At 56.5% G+C, this 22,551-nt stretch overlaps 1 protein-coding gene across 3 annotated transcripts in view; it reads right to left on the minus strand.

Moving 5' to 3' along the window:
* LOC123763481 (mucin-22) overlaps positions 1-22,551 on the minus strand; it is a 355,540-nt gene that overhangs the window by 13,866 nt on the left and 319,123 nt on the right. The gene's annotated exons all lie outside the window — the stretch shown is intronic.

Genomic DNA, 22,551 nt, shown 5'->3' on the forward strand with positions numbered 1-22,551 from the left:
TCACTGAGTACACACACGAGCACAGTACATGTGTACAGAAGACCTTTTGGTCCACACGAGGCAGCTCCTATTGGTCCACACGAGGCAGCTCCTATTGGTCCACACGAGGCAGCTCCTATTGGTCCACACGAGGCAGCTCCTATTGGTCCACACGAGGCAGCTCCTATTGGTCCACACGAGGCAGCTCCTATTGGTCCACACGAGGCAGCTCCTATTGGTCCACACGAGGCAGCTCCTATTGGTCCACACGAGGCAGCTCCTATTGGTCCATACGAGGCAGCTCCTATTGGTCCACACAAGGCAGCTCCTATTGGTCCATACGAGGCAGCTCCTATTGGTCCACACGAGGCAGCTCCTATTGGTCCACACGAGGCAGCTCCTATTGGTCCACACGAGGCAGCTCCTATTGGCCCACACGAGGCAGCTCCTATTGACCCACACGAGGCAGCTCCTATTGACCCCACACGAGGCAGCTCCTATTGACCCACACGAGGCAGCTCCTATTGACCCCACACGAGGCAGCTCCTATTGACCCCACACGAGGCAGCTCCTATTGGTCCACACGAGGCAGCTCCTATTGGTCCACACGAGGCAGCTCCTATTGGTCCACACGAGGCAGCTCCTATTGACCCACACGAGGCAGCTCCTATTGACCCCACACGAGGCAGCTCCTATTGACCCACACGAGGCAGCTCCTATTGACCCCACACGAGGCAGCTCCTATTGACCCACACGAGGCAGCTCCTATTGACCCCACACGAGGCAGCTCCTATTGACCCACACGAGGCAGCTCCTATTGACCCCACACGAGGCAGCTCCTATTGACCCCACACGAGGCAGCTCCTATTGGTCCACACGAGGCAGCTCCTATTGGTCCACACGAGGCAGCTCCTATTGACCCACACAAGGCAGCTCCTATTGACCCCCACGAGGCAGCTCCTATTGACCCCCACGAGGCAGCTCCTATTGACCCCCACGAGGCAGCTCCTATTGGTCCACACGAGGCAGTTCCTATTGGTCCACACGAGGCAGTTCCTATTGACCCCACACGAGGCAGTTCCTATTGGTCCACACGAGGCAGCTCCTATTGACCCACACGAGGCAGCTCCTATTGACCCACACGAGGCAGCTCCTATTGACCCCCACGAGGCAGCTCCTATTGACCCCCACGAGGCAGCTCCTATTGACCCCCACGAGGCAGCTCCTATTGGTCCACACGAGGCAGTTCCTATGGGTCCACACGAGGCAACTCCTATTGGTCCACACGAGGCAGCTGATATTAGTCCACACGAGGCAGCTCCTATTGGTCCACACGAGGCAGCTCCTATTGGTCCACACGAGGCAGCTCCTGTTGGTCCACACGAGGAAGCTCCTATTGGTCCACACGAGGCAGCTCCTATTGGTCCACACGAGGCAGCTCCTATTGGTCCACACGAGGCAGCTGATATTAGTCCACACGAGGCAGTTCCTATTGGTCCACACGAGGCAGCTGCTATTGGTCCACACGAGGCAGCTCCTATTGGTCCACACGAGGCAGCTCCTATTGGTCCACATGAGGCAGTTCCTATTGGTCCACACGAGGCAGCTCCTATTGGTCCACACGAGGCAGCTCCTATTGGTCCACACGAAGCAGCTGATATTAGTCCACACGAGGCAGTTCCTATTGGTCCACACGAGGCAGTTCCTATTGGCCCACACGAGGCAGTTCCTATTGACCCACACGAGGCAGCTACTATTGACCCCACACGAGGCAGCTACTATTGACCCCACACGAGGCAGCTACTATTGACCCCACACGAGGCAGCTACTATTGACCCCACACGAGGCAGCTACTATTGACCCCACACGAGGCAGCTACTATTGACCCCACACGAGGCAGCTACTATTGATCCCACACGAGGCAGCTACTATTGACCCCACACGAGGCAGCTACTATTGACCCCACACGAGGCAGCTCCTATTGGTCCACACGAGGCAGCTGATATTAGTCCACACGAGGCAGTTCCTATTGGTCCACACGAGGCAGCTCCTATTGGTCCACACGAGGCAGCTCCTATTGGTCCACACGAGGCAGCTGATATTAGTCCACACGAGGCAGCTCCTATTGGTCCACACGAGGCAGCTCCTATTGGTCCACACGAGGCAGCTCCTATTGGTCCACACGAGGCAGCTACTATTGGTCCCACACGAGGCAGCTCCTATTGGTCCACACGAGGCAGCTACTATTGGTCCACACGAGGCAGCTCCTATTGACCCACACGAGGCAGTTCCTATTGACCCCACACGAGGCAGTTCCTATTGACCCCACACGAGGCAGCTCCTATTGACCCACACGAGGCAGCTCCCATTGACCCCACACGAGGCAGCTCCTATTGACCCCACACGAGGCAGCTCCTATTGACCCACACGAGGCAGCTCCTATTGACCCCACACGAGGCAGCTCCTATTGACCCCACACGAGGCAGCTCCTATTGACCCACACGAGGCAGCTCCTATTGACCCCACACGAGGCAGCTCCTATTGACCCCACACGAGACAGCTCCTATTGGTCCACACGAGGCAGCTCCTATTGACCCCACACGAGACAGCTCCTATTGGTCCACACGAGGCAGCTCCTATTGACCCCACACGAGGCAGCTCCTATTGGTCCACACGAGGCAGCTCCTATTGGTCCACACGAGGCAGCTCCTATTGGTCCACACGAGGCAGCTCCTATTGACCCCACACGAGGCAGCTCCTATTGGTCCACACGAGGCAGCTCCTATTGGTCCACACGAGGCAGCTCCTATTGGTCCACACGAGGCAGCTCCTATTGGTCCACACGAGGCAGCTCCTATTGGTCCACACGAGGCAGTTCCTATTGACCCCACACGAGGCAGTTCCTATTGACCCCACACGAGGCAGCTCCTATTGACCCACACGAGGCAGCTCCCATTGACCCCACACGAGGCAGCTCCTATTGACCCCACACGAGGCAGCTCCTATTGACCCACACGAGGCAGCTCCTATTGACCCCACACGAGGCAGCTCCTATTGACCCCACACGAGGCAGCTCCTATTGACCCACACGAGGCAGCTCCTATTGACCCCACACGAGGCAGCTCCTATTGACCCCACACGAGACAGCTCCTATTGGTCCACACGAGGCAGCTCCTATTGACCCCACACGAGACAGCTCCTATTGGTCCACACGAGGCAGCTCCTATTGACCCCACACGAGGCAGCTCCTATTGGTCCACACGAGGCAGCTCCTATTGGTCCACACGAGGCAGCTCCTATTGGTCCACACGAGGCAGCTCCTATTGACCCCACACGAGGCAGCTCCTATTGGTCCACACGAGGCAGCTCCTATTGGTCCACACGAGGCAGCTCCTATTGGTCCACACGAGGCAGCTCCTATTGGTCCACACGAGGCAGCTCCTATTGGTCCACACGAGGCAGCTCCTATTGACCCACACGAGGCAGTTCCTATTGACCCCACACGAGGCAGTTCCTATTGACCCCACACGAGGCAGCTCCTATTGACCCACACGAGGCAGCTCCCATTGACCCCACACGAGGCAGCTCCTATTGACCCCACACGAGGCAGCTCCTATTGACCCACACGAGGCAGCTCCTATTGACCCCACACGAGGCAGCTCCTATTGACCCCACACGAGGCAGCTCCTATTGACCCACACGAGGCAGCTCCTATTGACCCCACACGAGGCAGCTCCTATTGACCCCACACGAGACAGCTCCTATTGGTCCACACGAGGCAGCTCCTATTGACCCCACACGAGGCAGCTCCTATTGGTCCACACGAGGCAGCTCCTATTGGTCCACACGAGGCAGCTCCTATTGGTCCACACGAGGCAGCTCCTATTGACCCACACGAGGCAGCTCCTATTGACCCCACACGAGGCAGCTCCTATTGACCCCACACGAGGCAGCTCCTATTGGTCCACACGAGGCAGCTCCTATTGACCCCACACGAGGAGCTCCTACTGACCCACACGAGGCAGGATCCATATCCACACCAACTGACATATGTCTAACTTATCCCTAAAACATCAAGCCATACACAGGAGTTACATAGTAGCATTAGTCTTTGCATATAAAGCTGTCAAGAACTCAAGGAACCTAGGCAAGCTTGGCTCTCCCATCCTTGTACAACCTTGGTGAGACCAGTACCGCAGTATGCAGCCCATGTGTAGCGACCCCCAATTCAAGAGGATGAAGAAAAACGAGTTAGAAACACGAATGAGTTACAGGTAATCAAGTAATTGTTTTTACTTTACTCTCTCTCTCTCTCTCTCTCTCTCTCTCTCTCTCTCTCTTTCTCTTTCTCTTTCTCTTTCTCTCTCTCTCTCTCTCTCTCTCTCTCTCTCTCTCTCTCTCTCTTTCTCTCTCTTTCTCTTTCTCTCTCTCTCTCTCTCTCTCTCTCTCTCTCTCTCTCTCTCTCTCTCTCTCTCTCTCTCTCTCTCTCTCTCTCTCTCTTTCTCTCTCTCTCTTTCTCTCTCTCTCTCTCTCTCTCTCTCTCTTTCTCTCTCTTTCTCTTTCTCTCTCTCTCTCTCTCTCTCTCTCTCTCTCTCTCTCTCTCTCTCTCTCTCTCTCTCTCTCTCTCTCTCTCTCTCTCTCTTTCTCTTTCTCTTTCTCTCTTTACACACACCTTTACCTTTACACACACACACAGGGGAGGGGGGGGGCCTGATAGCTGAGTGGACAGCGCTCTGGACTCGTAACCCTGTGTGCGGGGGATCAATTCTCGGTGATGGCTGAAACAAATGGGCAGAGTTTCTTTCACCCTGATGCGCTTGTTCACCTAGCAGTAAATAGGTACCTGGGAGTAAGACAGCTGGTACGGGCTGCTTCCTGGGGGGGAGTGCGTGTGTTAGAGAGAAATATTTGTGGTAGATATAATAGAGGAAAAATAAATTGGTTAGAAAAGCCGGGTCCAAGAGCTAATAGCTCGATTGTGCCGAGACAAATAGTAAATAGAGGATTGTATCGAGCGGCGGCACCCTGGGGGGGGGGGGCACGTGCTGCCCTCATCTTTAACAACGCTCATTAAAGTGTAAGACAAAGAAGTAATGACTGCATGGTCCGCGCCTTGCATGTTGGGAGCACCACGGTGGTAACACCACACACACCTCTCACACTCTACACTCACACACACACACACACACACACACACACACACACACACACACACACACACACACACACACACACACACACACACACACACACACACACACCTCTCACCCTCTACACCCACACACACCCACACACACACACACACACACACACACACACACACACACACACACACACACACACACACACACACACACACACACACACACACACCTCTCACCCTCTACACCCACACCCACACACACACACACCTCTCACCCTCTACACCCACACACACACATGTAATGAAGATAGGTGTAGGGAGCAGGAGACCAGATACACGGTATCATCTGGGAGATGAAATCCTACAAGAGTCAGAGAAAGAAAAAGACTTGGGAGTTGATATCACGCCAGACCTGTCTCCTGCAGCACATATCAAGAGGATAACATCAGCGGCATATGCCAGGCTGGCCAACATACGAACGGCATTCAGAAACTTGTGTAAGGAATCATTCAGAACTTTGTATACCACATATGTCAGACCAATCCTGGAGTATGCAGCCCCAGCATGAAGTCCATATCTAGTCAAGGATAAGACTAAACTGGAAAAGATTCAAAGGTTTGCCACCAGACTAGTACCCGAGCTGAGAGGTATGAGCTACGAGGAGAGACTACGGGAATTAAACCTCACTTCGCTGGAAGACAGAAGAGTTAGGGGGACATGATCACCACATTCAAGATTCTCAAGGGAATTGATAGGGTTGATAAAGACAGGCTATTTAACACAAGGGGAACACGTACAAGGGGACACAGGTGGAAACTGAGTGCCCAAATGAGTCACAGAGATATTAGAAAGAACTTTTTTAGTGTCAGAGACGTTACAAAGAACTATTTCAAGTGTCACAGTAGTTAACAAATGGAATGCATTAGGCAGTGATGTGGTGGAGGCTGACTCCATACACAGTTTCAAATGTCGATATGATAGCCCAGTAGGCTCAGGAATCTGTACACCAGCTGAATGACAGTTGAGAGGCGGGACCAAAGAGCCAAAGCTCAACCCCCGCAAGCACACCACGGTGAGTGCACACAGTTGACCAGTATGAGGGGAGGGGCGGGGAGGGGCGGGGAGGGGTTGTAAGTCTCAGGTAACTACCATTCACGGTGACAGATTTACTCCGGGACATCGGTCGGAACCCAATTACTGGCGGAGGGTGTCGCCCCGTCGGCTGCTCCAGTCTTTATGGCCAGCCGCCACCTGCACCTCCTGAGGACCCCCTACACCCCCTACACCTCCCTACACCTCCCTATACCCCCTATACCTCCCTACACCTCCCTATACCCCCTATACCTCCCTACACCTCCCTACGCCCTCTTACACACACCCCTACACCTCCCTACACCCTCTTACACCCCCAACACCTACCTACATCTCCCTACACCCCCCCTACACCTCCCTACACCTCCTTACACCTCCCTACACCCCTTTACACCTCCCTACACCCCGTACACCTCCTCCCCAAGCTCTTGCTTCTGCTCCCTGGATTATCATCTATTAAAACACTGGTACTGCATGTGAAGATTATATATTATCCCGGTCAACTTCTCTCGGTTTCAAGATGGCTGCCTCGGGTTATTGTCCTCTGCCAAGTTGTTGCTTTTATGGGGACATTATTCTCCTTGCTTTGCTTGCTTGTGCATCATCCTCCCACCTTCTCTCCCTGCTCATTGTATACACGGCTCCCCAACCCCACACTGGCGCCTACCCCACACTGGCGCCTACCCCACACTGGCGCCTCCCCCACACTGGTGCCTCCCTCCACACTGGCGCCTCCCCCACACTGGCGCCTCCCCCCACACTGGCGCCTCCCCCACACTGGTGCCTCCCCCACACTGGCGCCTCCCCCACACTGGTGCCTCCCTCCACACTGGCGCCTCCCCCACACTGGCGCCTCCCCCCACACTGGCGCCTCCCCCACACTGGTGCCTCCCCCACACTGGCGCCTCCCCCACACTGGTGCCTCCCTCCACACTGGCGCCTCCCCCACACTGGCGCCTCCCCCCACACTGGCGCCTCCCCCACACTGGTGCCTCCCCCACACTGGCGCCTCCCCCACACTGGCACCTCCCCCACACTGGTGCCTCCCTCCACACTGGCGCCTCCCCCACACTGGTGCCTCCCCCACACTGGCGCCTCCCCCACACTGGCGCCTCCCCCACACTGGTGCCTCCCCCACACTGGCGCCTCCCCACACTGGCGCCTCCCCACACTGGCGCCTCCCCACACTGGCGCCTCCCCACACTGGCGCCTCCCCCACACTGGCGCCTCCCCCACACTGGCGCCTCCCCCACATTGGTGCCTCCCCCACACTGGCGCCTCCCCCACACTGGCGCCTCCCCCACACTGGCGCCTCCCCCACACTGGCGCCTCCCCCACACTGGCGCCTCCCCCACACTGGTGCCTCTCCCACACTGGCGCCTCCCCCACACTGGCGCCTCCCCCACACTGGCGCCTCCCCCACACTGGCCAAACAAGACCGGGCCCCATGTCCTCCTCCCCCTCCCACAACACACACTCCCCGCCCCACCTTCCCTCCCCCCTTATCAGTGCTTCCTGGTAGCGGTACACACAACAATATTATAAAACAAATCACCCCTGTTGAAGTGTTCTAACTCCCCTCCACGTCCCTAGCCCATTATACCCCCCTCGTCCCCTTACTTCCTTCTCCCTGGTCCCCTTCTTCACCCCTCCCCCCTGGAGCCCCTCTAAACTTCCCCCAGGTGCTGGAGTCACTCCACCACAGTGCATAGCTTAAGTGTTAAACAAGGCGAGCTGAGAGCGTCTTGGCTGCCAGAGCCGCCAGCAGCAGGCTGAGGGACACGGGGTACATGCGCCACCCTACAGCGGAATATGCATCAGGACCCGGGGTGGAGGTATTATTATACCTTCCCCGCGTGGAGACCGGGCCGCCTGCACCCGGGATATGCAAATTAGGATGACAAGTGTTGTCTGTCTCCCGGGATGATTTGGTTACACGTGTAGTGGAGAAGGGAGTAGATAGAGTAGAGAGAGAAAGAGGAGGAGGAGGAGGAGGGTTGTGAAGCGCCTCGCGGCACCAATACCAGCAGGTAGTGTAAGGTGTGACAATGGTAGAGGTTAGTGACCTCTCTGGCCGCCCCTGTGGGACAGTGGCGTGGGGGGGGGATGGATGATGGATGAGAAGGTGGATAGGAATGGGGTGATGGTTGAGGGGCGAGAAGACACGGGAGAGGTAAGGAGAGCGGAAAGGGACAGATGGAGGGAGGAGAGGAAGAGAGAGAGGGGAGAGGAAGAGAGAGGGGTGAGAGAAACAGAGAGAGGGAGGAGAGGAAGTGAGAAAGGAGAGAGGGACAGAAAGAGAGAGTAGAAAGGAAGAGAGAGACGGGAGAGGAAGCGAAGAAGAGAGGGGAGAGCAATAGAAAGGGGTTAGACAAAGGAAGAGAGGGGAGAGGAACAGACACACAGGAGAGGAAGAGAGGGAATATAAAAGAGAGAGAGAGAGGAAGAAGGCACAGTGAGGTGTACCTAGTACAGAGCAGTGTAGAGGTGTTACCCAGCCTCTACACTGACACTAGAGGCAGGGAGGGTGGAGAGAGCAGTGTAGAGGCGTTACCCAGCCTCCACACTGACACCAGAGGCAGGGAGGGTGGAGAGAGCAGTGTAGAGGCGTTACCCAGCCTCCACACTGACACCAGAGGCAGGGAGGGTGGAGAGAGCAGTGTAGAGGAGTTACACACGCCTAAGATCACCACAGACACGGCTGCTCCACCACCTGCTACTGTCAAACATCTTCCTAAACTCACTTTCCCCGCGTGTCAGGGGCGTGAAAGGAGCGTGACAGGGGCGTGAAAGGAGCGTGACAGGGGCGTGACAGTGTGCCTGGAAAAGAAGTTTGCAGGGAGAGGGATGCCAGGTGATCAAGACAGGCGTTCGAGGCTCTCCTCATCCTCCTACTAACATTACTGCCTTCTACTCCCTCGGACTCACTCCCTATTATCTATAAATCATCCCTTCATTTGTTTTTTTCTGAAATCTGGGTTTTATATTTCTTATACATGTTTGTTTGTAAACAAGACCAAGAGGACGAGTGGCAGCAACTGTTTCTTGTTTCTTCCTCCAGTTCTTGTTTTGTTGTCTGTCAGTGTGTCACTGTTTGTCCTCTGTTGTCTGTCAGTGTGTCACTGTTTGTCCTCTGTTGTCTGCCAGTGTGACGCTGTTTGTCCTCTGTTGTCTGTCAGTGTGACGCTGTTTGTCCTCTGTTGCCTGTCAGTGTGTCACTGTTTGTCCTCAGTTGCCTGTCAGTGTGTCACTGTTTGTCCTCTGTTGCCTGCCAGTGTGTCACTGTTTGTCCTCTGTTGCCTGCCAGTGTGTCACTGTTTGTCCTCTGTTGCCTGTCAGTGTGTCACTGTTTGTCCTCTGTTGCCTGTCAGTGTGTCACTGTTTGTCCTCTGTTGCCTGTCAGTGTCACTGTTTGTCCTCTGTTGCCTGTCAGTGTGACGCTGTTTGTCCTCTGTTGCCTGTCAGTGTGTCACTGTTTGTCCTCTGTTGCCTGCCAGTGTGTCACTGTTTGTCCTCTGTTGCCTGTCAGTGTGTCACTGTTTGTCCTCTGTTGCCTGTTAGTGTGTCACTGTTTGTCCTCTGTTGCCTGCCAGTGTGTCACTGTTTGTCCTCTGTTGCCTGCCAGTGTGTCACTGTTTGTCCTCTGTTGCCTGTCAGTGTGACGCTGTTTGTCCTCTGTTGCCTGCCAGTGTGTCACTGTTTGTCCTCTGTTGCCTGTCAGTGTGTCACTGCTTGTCCTCTGTTGCCTGTCAGTGTGTCACTGTTTGTCCTCTGTTGCCTGTCAGTGTGACGCTGTTTGTCCTCTATTGCCTGTCAGTGTGACGCTGTTTGTCCTCTGTTGCCTGTCAGTGTGACGCTGTTTGTCCTCTGTTGCCTGTCAGTGTGACGCTGTTTGTCCTCTGTTGCCTGTCAGTGTGTCACTGTTTGTCCTCTGTTGCCTGTCAGTGTGACGCTGTTTGTCCTCTGTTGCCTGTCAGTGTGTCACTGTTTGTCCTCTGTTGCCTGTCAGTGTGTTACTGTTTGTCCTCTGTTGCCTGTCAGTGTGTCACTGTTTGTCCTCTGTTGCCTGCCAGTGTGTCACTGTTTGTCCTCTGTTGCCTGTCAGTGTGACGCTGTTTGTCCTCTGTTGCCTGTCAGTGTGTCACTGTTTGTCCTCTGTTGCCTGCCAGTGTGACGCTGTTTGTCCTCTGTTGCCTGTCAGTGTGACGCTGTTTGTCCTCTGTTGCCTGTCAGTGTGTCACTGTTTGTCCTCTGTTGCCTGTCAGTGTGTTACTGTTTTGTCCTCTGTTGCCTGTCAGTGTCTCACTGTTTGTCCTCTGTTGCCTGTCAGTGTGTTACTGTTTGTCCTCTGTTGCCTGCCAGTGTCTCACTGTTTGTCCTCTGTTGCCTGTCAGTGTCTCACTGTTTGTCCTCTGTTGCCTGTCAGTGTGTCACTGTTTGTCCTCTGTTGCCTGTCAGTGTGTTACTGTTTGTCCTCTGTTGCCTTATAGTGTGTCACTGTGTGTCCTCTGTTGCCTGTCAGTGTGTCACTGTTTGTCCTCTGTTGCCTGTCAGTGTGTCACTGTTTGTCCTCTGTTGCCTGCTAGTGTGTCACTGTTTGTCCTCTGTTGCCTGTCAGTGTGTCACTGTTTGTCCTCTGTTGCCTGTCAGTGTGGTCACTGTTTGTCCTCTGTTGCCTGCCAGTGTATCACTGTTTGTACTCTGTTGCCTGTCAGTGTGTCACTGTTTGTCCTCTGTTGCCTGTCAGTGTGTCACTGTTTGTCCTCTGTTGCCTGTCAGTGTCACACTGTTTGTCCTCTGTTGCCTGCCACTGTGTCACTGTTTGTCCTCTGTTGCCTGTCAGTGTCTCACTGTTTGTCCTCTGTTGCCTGCCACTGTGTCACTGTTTGTCCTCTGTTGCCTGCCAGTGTGTCACTGTTTGTCCTCTGTTGCCTGCCAGTGAGTCACTGTTCTTCCGAACGTTTCGTATTCAAGAGTTAAACAGGACAACTTTAAGTCGGGCAGGGAAGGTGGGGGAGGACTGGAGGTAGGGTTGGGGGAGGGTTGGAGGGAGGGTTGGGGGAGGGTTGGGGGGAGGGTTGGGGGGAGGGTTGGGGGGAGGGTTGGGGGGAGGGTTGGGGGGAGGGTTGGGGGGAGGGTTGGGGGGAGGGTTGGGGGGAGGGTTGGGGGGAGGGTTGGAGGGAGGGTTGGGGGGAGGGTTGGAGGTAGGGTATGGGGAGGAATGGGGAGAGAGTTTGGGGAAGGTTTATGGGGTGGGGAGAGGGTTGGGGAAGGTAGGTATGGCTGGGGTTGGGATGGTGTCGGGAAATCACAGTGGGGATGGATGGAGGGGGGTGGGGGAGACGGGAAGGGGGTGGGGGAGACGGGAAGGGGGTGGGAGAGATGGGAAGGGGGTGGGGGAGACGGGAAGGGGGTGGGGGAGATGGGAAGGGGGTGGGAGAGATGGGAAGGGGGTGGGGGGAGACGGGAAGGGGGTGGGGGAGACGGGAAGGGAGAGTGAGGGAGACGGGAAGGGAGAGTGAGGGAGACGGGAAGGTGGGTAGGGGAGACGGGAAGGGGGTGAGGGAGACGGGAAGGGGGTGGGGGAGACGGGAAGGTGGTGGGGGGAGACGGGAAGGGGGTGGGGGAGACGGGAAGGGGGTGGGGGAGACGGGAAGGGGGGTGAGGGAGACGGGAAGGGGGTGGGGGAGACGGGAAGGTGGTGGGGGGAGACGGGAAGGGGGTGGGGGGAGACGGGAAGGTGGTGGGGGGAGACGGGAAGGGGGTGGGGGAGACTGGAAGGGGGTGGGGGAGACGGGAAGGTGGTGGGGGGAGACGGGAAGGGGGTGGGGGAGACGGGAAGGTGGTGGGGGGAGACGGGAAGGGGGTGGGGGGAGACGGGAAGGTGGTGGGGGGAGACGGGAAGGGGGTGGGGGGAGACGGGAAGGGGGTGGGGGAGACGGGAAGGTGGTGGGGGGAGACGGGAAGGGGGTGGGGGAGACGGGAAGGGGGTGGGGGAGACGGGAAGGGGGGTGAGGGAGACGGGAAGGGGGTGGGGGAGACGGGAAGGTGGTGGGGGGAGACGGGAAGGGGGTGGGGGGAGACGGGAAGGTGGTGGGGGGAGACGGGAAGGGGGTGGGGGAAACGGGAAGGGGGTGGGGGAGACGGGAAGGTGGTGGGGGGAGACGGGAAGGGGGTGGGGGAGACGGGAAGGGGGTGGGGGGAGACGGGAAGGTGGTGGGGGGAGACGGGAAGGGGGTGGGGGGAGACGGGAAGGGGGTGGGGGAGACGGGAAGGTGGTGGGGGGAGACGGGAAGGGGGTGGGGGAGACGGGAAGGGGGTGGGGGAGACGGGAAGGGGGGTGAGGGAGACGGGAAGGGGGTGGGGGAGACGGGAGGGGGGTGGGGGAGACGGGAAGGGGGTGAGGGAGACGGGAAGGGGGGTGAGGGAGACGGGAAGGGGGTGGGGGAGACGGGAAGGTGGTGGGGGGAGACGGGAAGGTGGTGGGGGGAGACGGGAAGGTGGTGGGGGGAGACGGGAAGGTGGTGGGGGGAGACGGGAAGGGGGTGGGGGAGACGGGAAGGGGGGTGGGGGAGACGGGAAGGGGGTAGGGGAGACGGGAAGGTGGTGGGGGGAGACGGGAAGGGGGTGGGGGGAGACGGGAAGGGGGTGGGGGGAGACGGGAAGGGGGGTGGGGGAGACGGGAAGGGGGTGGGGGAGACGGGAAGTTGGTGGGGGGAGACGGGAAGGGGGTGGGGGAGACGGGAAGGGGGTGGGGGAGACGGGAAGGTGGGGGGGGAGACGGGAAGGGGGTGGGGGAGACGGGAAGGGGGTGGGGGAGACGGGAAGGGGGTGGGGGAGACGGGAAGGTGGGGGGGAGACGGGAAGGGGGTGGGGGAGACGGGAAGGGGGTGGGGGAGACGGGAAGGGGGTGGGGGAGACGGGAAGGTGGGGGGGAGACGGGAAGGGGGGGTGGGGGACATACTGGCAGTAGACGCCAAAATATTTTCTCTATTGTATAAAGATCAGAAATAATCGTTATTAATTGTTTTATAATTACGAATTTATTAATACATTACCAAATTTATTTATAAATTACAAGAAAATGAGGAGAGTGAAGCAGGTGTCGTAGTGAGTCACCTCCTCAGTGTTCCACCTCTCTCCACACGGATAATATTTTTATCAACTATTTTATCGACGAAATCAATTACAATTTTGCCTAATTTGAGTACTTCAATCAAGTGTTGGCACCCCCCCCCCCCCCCGACACTGAAGACCGTCTCCCCCTCACTGACTCCCTCACCAACTCGTTCTCGCACTTTCGTATAGTCAATATTGACTTATTAAATACGTGCATATGTGACATACTAAACATACTAGTTTACCTTGAAAAGCTTCATAGAAAACACCGACCTTACCTAACCTTCTTAGTATTTTAAGATAAGCATCTTATTGCTTCGTAATTGCAATTATTACTTAACCTATTATAGGTATAGGTTAAGTAATAATTGTACGGGTTGCCCTCACTGCTGTAGTTGGGAGGAGGTGGGGAGAGGACCTGACGCCTCAAGCTAAGATATATCTACGGGGTCACCATAGACCGTGCTACTTGGAACGTTTTGTTCCCAGTAGCTGAATCTATGACAAATATATAACAACAGGCTAAGATAACCACCCCCCACGGTGTGATAACCTTCAAGGAGTATTGTACGGCCCCCCTCTCTCTCGCCTGTCACGGCAGCTCCCCTCCCCAATCCTATCCACCCCCACACCCCCACACCCCCACACCCCCACACACCCCCACACCCCCACACCCCCACAACCCTCCTCTCTCCACCAGCTTTAATACAACACTTTGCCCGTAGTCTGGAAATAAATATTATTACAAACTGCATGACTCCGCGAGTGTGTGTGAGAGAGAGAGAGAGAGAGAGAGAGAGAGAGAGAGAGAGAGAGAGAGAGAGAGAGAGAGAGAGAGAGAGAGAGAGAGAGAGAGAGAGAGAGAGAGAGAGAGAGAGTGAGAGAGAAAGAGAGAGAGAGAGAGAAGAGAGAGAGAGAGGAGAGAGAGAGAGAGAGAGAGAGAGAGAGAGAGAGAGAGAGAGAGAGAGAGAGAGAGAGAGAGAGAGAGAGAGAGAGTGTGTGTGTGTGAGAGAGAGAGAGAGAGAGAGAGAGAGAGAGAGAGAGAGAGAGAGAGAGAGAGAGAGAGAGAGAGAGAGAGAGAGAGTGTGTGAGAGAGAGTGAGAGAGAGAGAGAGAGAGAGAGAGAGAGAGAGAGAGAGAGAGAGAGAGAGAGAGAGAGAGAGAGAGAGAGAGTGAGAGTGTAAGAGAGAGAGAGAGAGAGAGAGAGAGAGGAGAGAGAGAGAGAGAGAGAGAGAGAGAGAGAGAGAGAGAGAGAGAGAGAGAGAGAGAGAGAGAGAGCACGCCACTGCACAATTCCCTGAGAAACAAGAGACAATAGAGAAGCGCAGGTAATGGCTGAAGTGGCAGAGAAACACCAGTATACAACACCCAACTTTACTGAAGGTCTTACACCAGAGGGAGACACAGTAGCAGGGGGGGGGGGGAGGGAGACACGACACAGTAGCAGGGGGGGGGAGAGGGAGACACAGTAGCAGGGGGGGGAGAGGGAGACACAGTAGCAGGGGGGGAGAGGGAGACACAGTAGCAAGGGAAGAGGGAGACAAGACACAGTAGCAGGGGGGTTCCCTCCATGTCTCCCACCTTCAACAGTGACCAACCTCCCTTCTCCTCCTCCCCCCTCCTTGCCTTGACATAGGGGGAAGTCACGTGCTCTTAATGACGTCACGCTGGGGGGAGGGGGGGGGTTAGTAACAATAAAGGGGCTTACGAAGTGTTAATTCCCGGTGTAGAGGTCCCCTGAGGTCAAACAATGACCTCCACCCCGTTGCAACCCACAACAGTTCCTTAACTCCAAAGTACACATTTTTACCGTTAGGTGATCGGGGGCAACAGGTGAAAGGAAACAGGAGTTATTTCTAATCCGGCCGGGGAGTGAACCCGGGTCCCGCGAGTGTGAACCGCCATAGACCTCCAGGACGAGGGGTACTCTGAAGGGTGGGAAATATTGAGTTCTAACATCAAATTATCCGTCAATAGCTTGCTGTCTATTGCAGGAAAGTGGTTGTGTACAGGTAGCCAGACACACCTCTTGATCGACCTGTTGATTGACGGTTGAGAGGCGGGACCAAAGAGCCAGAGCTCAACCCCCGCAAACACAACTAGGTAAGTACACCTCTTGTAGAACACAGTAACACAGGTCACATACATGTTTTATTAAGGTCGCTCGTCTATGGAATATTAACGTATTAAATACCTTAACTTAATAATGTATAATATATCTAAGTTGGATAACTTTAGATTCAGGAAAGACCTGGGTAAATACTGGTGAGGAAACTAGGTCGTTGAGTGGTGGGAACAGATTAGATTAACAGATTAGAGAGAGAGAGAGAGAGAGAGAGAGAGAGAGAGAGAGAGAGAGAGAGAGAGAGAGAGAGAGAGAGAGAGAGAGAGAGAGAGAGAGAGAGAGAGAGAGAGAGAGAGAGAGAGAGAGAGAGAGAGAGAGAGAGAGGGGAGGAGGGCAGAGATATAAACAATTTAATATGAAGACAATATTAACATACGCAGAAGGGGGGGGGAAGGGGGGGGAAGGAAGGATAAAATCAGAGAGAGAGAAATATGAGAAAATGAAAGAAAGTCGACACCCTTTTGAAGAGATGAAGGCGAGACAAGGAGAGGAGGAAGATGAGAGGAAGGGAGGAACAAGTTAAGAAGGCCGAGGAGCAGCAGTTGAGGCGACAAACAAGGGGGAACTAGGCAAGACTAATTCAGGTTGTTGGGTGGAGGTTGGTAGTGGGCAAGTGTCCACCATACTGTTGGGGCAAGAGTGTAGGGAGGGAGGGGTGGGGCAAGTGAAGGGAGGGAGGGAGGGGTTGGGGCAAGAGTGTAGGGAGGGAGGGGTGGGGCAAGTGAAGGGAGGGAGGGAGGGGTTGGGGCAAGAGTGTAGGGAGGGAGGGGTGGGGCAAGTGAAGGGAGGGAGGGAGGGGTTGGGGCAAGAGTGTAGGGAGGGAGGGAGGGGTTGGGGCACGAGTGTAGGGAGGGAGGGGTTGGGGCAAGAGTGTAGGGAGGGAGGGAGGGGTTGGGGCACGAGTGTAGGGAGGGAGGGTTTGGGGCAAGAGTGTAGGGAGGGAGGGGTTGGGGCAAGAGTGTAGGGAGGGAGGGAGGGGTTGGGGCACGAGTGTAGGGAGGGAGGGGTTGGGGCAAGAGTGTAGGGAGGGAGGGAGGGGTTGGGGCACGAGTGTAGGGAGGGAGGGAGGGGTTGGGGCAAGAGTGTAGGGAGGGAGGGAGGGGTTGGGGCACGAGTGTAGGGAGGGAGGGGTTGGGGCAAGAGTGTAGGGAGGGAGGGAGGGGTTGGGGCACGAGTGTAGGGAGGGAGGGAGGGGTTGGGGCACGAGTGTAGGGAGGGAGGGAGGGGTTGGGGCACGAGTGTAGGGAGGGAGGGGTTGGGGCAAGAGTGTAGGGAGGGAGGGGTTGGGGCAAGGGTGTAGGGAGGGAGGGGTTGGGGCAAGAGTGTAGGGAGGGAGGGAGGGGTTGGGGCACGAGTGTAGGGAGGGAGGGAGGGGTTGGGGCACGAGTGTAGGGAGGGAGGGAGGGGTTGGGGCACGAGTGTAGGGAGGGAGGGGTTGGGGCAAGAGTGTAGGGAGGGAGGGGTTGGGGCAAGAGTGTAGGGAGGGAGGGAGGGGTTGGGGCACGAGTGTAGGGAGGGAGGGGTTGGGGCAAGAGTGTAGGGAGGGAGGGAGGGGTTGGGGCACGAGTGTAGGGAGGGAGGGGTTGGGGCAAGAGTGTAGGGAGGCAGGGAGGGGTTGGGGCACGAGTGTTGGGAGGGAGGGAGGGGTTGGGGCAAGAGTGTAGGGAGGGAGGGGTTGGGGCAAGGGTGTAGGGAGGGAGGGGTTGGGGCACGAGTGTAGGGAGGGAGGGGTTGGGGCAAGAGTGTAGGGAGGGAGGGAGGGGTTGGGGCAAGAGTGTAGGGAGGGAGGGGTTGGGGCAAGGGTGTAGGGAGGGAGGGGTTGGGGCACGAGTGTAGGGAGGGAGGGGTTGGGGCAAGAGTGTAGGGAGGGAGGGAGGGGTTGGGGCAAGAGTGTAGGGAGGGAGGGAGGGGTTGGGGCAAGAGTGTAGGGAGGGAGGGGTTGGGGCAAGGGTGTAGGGAGGGAGGGGTTGGGGCACGAGTGTAGGGAGGGAGGGGTTGGGGCACGAGTGTAAGGAGGGAGGGGTTGGGGCAAGAGTGTAGGGAGGGAGGGGTTGGGGCACGAGTGTAGGGAGGCAGGGGTTGGGGCAAGAGTGTAGGGAGGGAGGGAGGGGTTGGGGCAAGAGTGTAGGGAGGGAGGGGTTGGGGCAAGAGTGTAGGGAGGGAGGGGTTGGGGCAAGAGTGTAGGGATGGAGGGGTTGGGGCAAGAGTGTAGGGAGGGAGGGAGGGGTTGGGGCAAGAGTGTAGGGAGGGAGGGGTTGGGGCAAGAGTGTAGGGAGGGAGGGGTTGGGGCAGGAGTGTAGGGAGGGAGGGGTTGGGGCAAGAGTGTAGGGAGGGAGGGAGGGGTTGGGGCAAGAGTGTAGGGAGGGAGGGAGGGGTTGGGGCAGGAGTGTAGGGAGGGAGGGGTTGGGGCAAGAGTGTAGGGAGGGAGGGAGGGGTTGGGGCAAGAGTGTAGGAAGGGAGGGAGGGGTTGGGGCAAGAGTGTAGGGAGGGAGGGGTTGGGGCAAGAGTGTAGGAAGGGAGGGAGGGGTTGGGGCAAGAGTGTAGGGAGGGAGGGGTTGGGGCAAGAGTGTAGGGAGGGAGGGAGGGGTTGGGGCAAAAATGTAGGGAGGGAGGGAGGGGTTGGGGCAAGAGTGTAGGGAGGGAGGGGTTGGGGCAAGAGTGTAGGGAGGGAGGGAGGGAGGGGTTGGGGCAAGAGTGTAGGGAGGGAGGGAGGGGTTGAGGCAAGAGTGTAGGGAGGGAGGGGTTGGGGCAAGAGTGTAGGGAGGGAGGGAGGGGTTGGGGCAAGAGTGTAGGGAGGGAGGGAGTGGTTGGGGCAAGAGTGTAGGGAGGGAGGGGTTGGGGCAAGAGTGTAGGGAGGGAGGGAGGGGTTGGGGCAAGAGTGTAGGGAGGGAGGGAGTGGTTGGGGCAAGAGTGTAGGGAGGGAGGGAGGGGTTGGGGCAAGAGTGTAGGGAGGGAGGGAGGGGTTGGGGCAAGAGTGTAGAGAGGGAGGGGTTGGGGCAAGTGTGTAGGGAGGGGTTGGGGCAAGAGTGTAGGGAGGGAGGGAGGAAGGGGTTGGGGCAAGAGTGTAGGGAGGGAGGGAGGGAGGGGTTGGGGCAAGAGTGTAGGGAGGGAGGGAGGGAGGGAGGGGTTGGGACAAGAGTGTAGGGAGGGAGGGGTTGGGGCAAGAGTGTAGGGAGGGAGGGAGGGGTTGGGCAAGAATGTAGGGAGGGAGGGAGGGGTTGGGGCAAGAGTGTAGGGAGGGAGGGAGGGGTTGGGGCAAGAGTGTAGGGAGGGAGGGAGGGGTTGGGGCAAGAGTGTAGGGAGGGAGGGAGGGGTTGGGGCAAGGTACACGCTGGGGGGGGGGACACTGTAAAATCACAACTCCTGCCAGAATTCCCAGTGTACCAGAGGGCTGGGGGGGGCGGCTGTTACCCCCCCCTACCTTCTCTCTCTCTCCCCCTCTCTCTCTCTCCTCCCTCTCCCCCCGTTCCCTCTCCTTCCCCCATTATGTAAACTTCTCTCCTCCTCCTCCTCGTCGTAACCTGAACTAACCTAAGGAGTCTCAAGAGAACATGAAGATGAGTTTAACGAGTGGTTGTTTAGCATAGTCAATAACTCATGAGAGGCGGGCAGAGTACCGGAGACACGCACGGCTCACACTCTCCAGACGATCGTTAAGTAACCGCAGGCATCATTGTCAACGAATAATCACCTAATTACCTTAAAGTCTTCTAGGAAAATTACTTAGATCAATAATCATAAAAGTCATTCCTATACATCTTGAGAAACAGAGATCAATAAAGGCTTTAGTAACATGGCTTAACTAAGGGCCGCTCGGGCATAACAAACTTATCCTCATTCTCCTCTAGGATATTTGAAGCAGTTGATAAGTGGAAAAAGACTTCAACATTAAATATTTCTGTACAACATCTTTGCCTCTGTGCCACAGGAAACACTGGCAAGAGAAGTGTCTGTGCCTGGCACTGGTGGTGGTGGTGGGATTATTGTGCCTGGCACTGCTGGCGGGACTATCCTTGTCTGCGTTAGGGGCCATAGTGATGTAGAATCCAGGAGCGGGTTAATACACCTGTAGACAACTGTGAGCAGGGAACCCCCGTGGCCGGACTCCTCCTGAACACTTAAGACTCAGAAAAGACTGGCAGGTGAGGTTCAGTACAGACAATTATAACAACGTTAGACATGTTATCAAGTACCTTTTAAACGTCAGCAGTGGCGAGATGGAATGAACTAAATGAGCAGTTTGACGCCAACTTCATTTATAATTACAACAGTTGATGTAACAAAGATAGGTCGGGGGGTCCATTGATGACAGCCTGCGACTGGAAAGAAGGAGTCCAGGAGCTAAATCCCGGTCATGCAGTAAAATTATGTAAACAGCAGTGTTTAAATCTGAAGTAAAGCAGGTTGGCACCATGTGAGGAGGAACATGGATAGCATATAGACGATTAAACAATACGGAGTTGAGAAAGAAAAGGAGGAGGAGGAGGAGGATGAGAGGCAAGAGGAGGAGGAGGGAGGAAGAGGTGGGATGGTTCCTTCACTGTCCTCCACATTGATTACGGTGCCACTTGACGGCACTAAACAGGGAGGCACCAAAGGCACCAGTAGGCACTTGTGGTATAAACGGTGGCACTTGTCAGTAGGTAAGAGGCCCCCCCTGCCCCGTCTACCACCTGCACCACCACCACCACACACAGCCACACACCACCACACACCACCACACACAGCCACACACCACCACACACCACCACACACAGCCACACACCACCACACATCACCACACACAGCCACACACCACCACTACACACCACCACACACAGCCACACACCACCACACACCACCACACACAGCCACACACCACCACACACAGCCACACACCACCACACACCACCACACACAGCCACACACCACCACACACAGCCACACACCACCACTACACACCACCACACACAGCCACACACCACCACACACCACCACACACAGCCACACACCACCACACACCACCACACACAGCCACACACCACCACACACCACCACACCACCACACACCACCACACACAGCCACACACAGCCACACACCACCACACACCACCACACACCACCACACAAAGCCACACACCACCACACACCACCACACACCACCACACACAGCCACACACCACCACACACCACCACACACCACCACACACAGCCACACACAGCCACACACCACCACACACCACCACACACCACCACACACAGCCACACACCACCACACACAGCCACACACAGCCACACACCACCACACACCACCACACACAGCCACACACCACCACACACCACCACACACCACCACACACAGCCACACACCACCACACACAGCCACACACCACCACACACCACCACACACCACCACACACAGCCACACACCACCACACACCACCACACACCACCACACACCACCACACACCACCACACACAGCCACACACCACCACACACCACCACACACAGCCACACACAGCCACACACCACCACACACCACCACACACCACCACACACAGCCACACACCACCACACTCCACCACACACCACCACACACAGCCACACACAGCCACACACCACCACACACCACCACACACCACCACGCACAGCCACACACAGCCACACACCACCACACACCACCACACACCACCACACACAGCCACACACAGCCACACACCACCACACACCACCACACACCACCACACACAGCCACACACCACCACACACCACCACACACCACCACACACCACCACACACAGCCACACACAGCCACACACCACCACACACCACCACACACCACCACACACCACCACACACAGCCACACACCACCACACACCACCACACACCACCACACACCACCACACACCACCACACACAGCCACACACAGCCATACACCACCACACACCACCACACACCACCACACACAGCCACACACCACCACACACCACCACACACCACCACACACCACCACACACCACCACACACAGCCACACACAGCCACACACCACCACACACCACCACACACCACCACACACAGCCACACACAGCCACACACCACCACACACCACCACACACCACCACACACAGCCACACACAGCCACACACCACCACACACCACCACACACCACCACACACCACCACACACAGCCACACACAGCCACACACCACCACACACTACCACACACCACCACACACCACCACACACAGCCACACACAGCCACACACCACCACACACCACCACACACCACCACACACAGCCACACACAGCCACACACAGCCACACACCACCACACACCACCACACACCACCACACACCACCACACACAGCCACACACAGCCACACACCACCACACACCACCACACACCACCACACACAGCCACACACAGCCACACACCACCACACACCACCACACACCACCACACACCACCACACACCACCACACACCACCACACACCACCACACACCACCACACACCACCACACACCACCACACACCACCACACACAGCCACACACAGCCACACACCACCACACAAATCGCCAACATGGATTCAGGGAGGGTAAATCTTGCCTTACAGGCTTGATAGAATTCTACGATCAGGTGACACAGATTAAGCAAGAAAGAGAGGGCTGGGCGGACTGCATTTTCTTGGATTGTCGGAAAGCCTTTGACACAGTACCGCATAAGAGGCTGGTACATAAGCTGGAGAGACAGGCAGGTGTAGCTGGTAAGGTGCTCCAGTGGATAAGGGAGTATCTAAGCGATAGGAAGCAGAGAGTTACGGTGAGGGGTGAGACCTCCGATTGGCGTGAAGTCACCAGTGGAGTCCCACAGGGCTCTGTACTCGGTCCTATCTTGTTTCTGATATATGTAAATGATCTCCCGGAGGGTATCGATTCATTTCTCTCAATGTTTGCGGACGATGCTAAAATTATGAGAAGGATTAAAACAGAAGAGGACTGTTTGAGGCTTCAAGAAGACCTAGACAAGCTGAAGGAATGGTCGAACAAATGGTTGTTAGAGTTTAACCCAACCAAATGTAATGTAATGAAGATAGGTGTAGGGAGCAG

Source organism: Procambarus clarkii, chromosome 52, assembly GCF_040958095.1.
Source record: "Procambarus clarkii isolate CNS0578487 chromosome 52, FALCON_Pclarkii_2.0, whole genome shotgun sequence".
NCBI classification, from domain to species: Eukaryota; Metazoa; Arthropoda; class Malacostraca; order Decapoda; family Cambaridae; genus Procambarus; species Procambarus clarkii.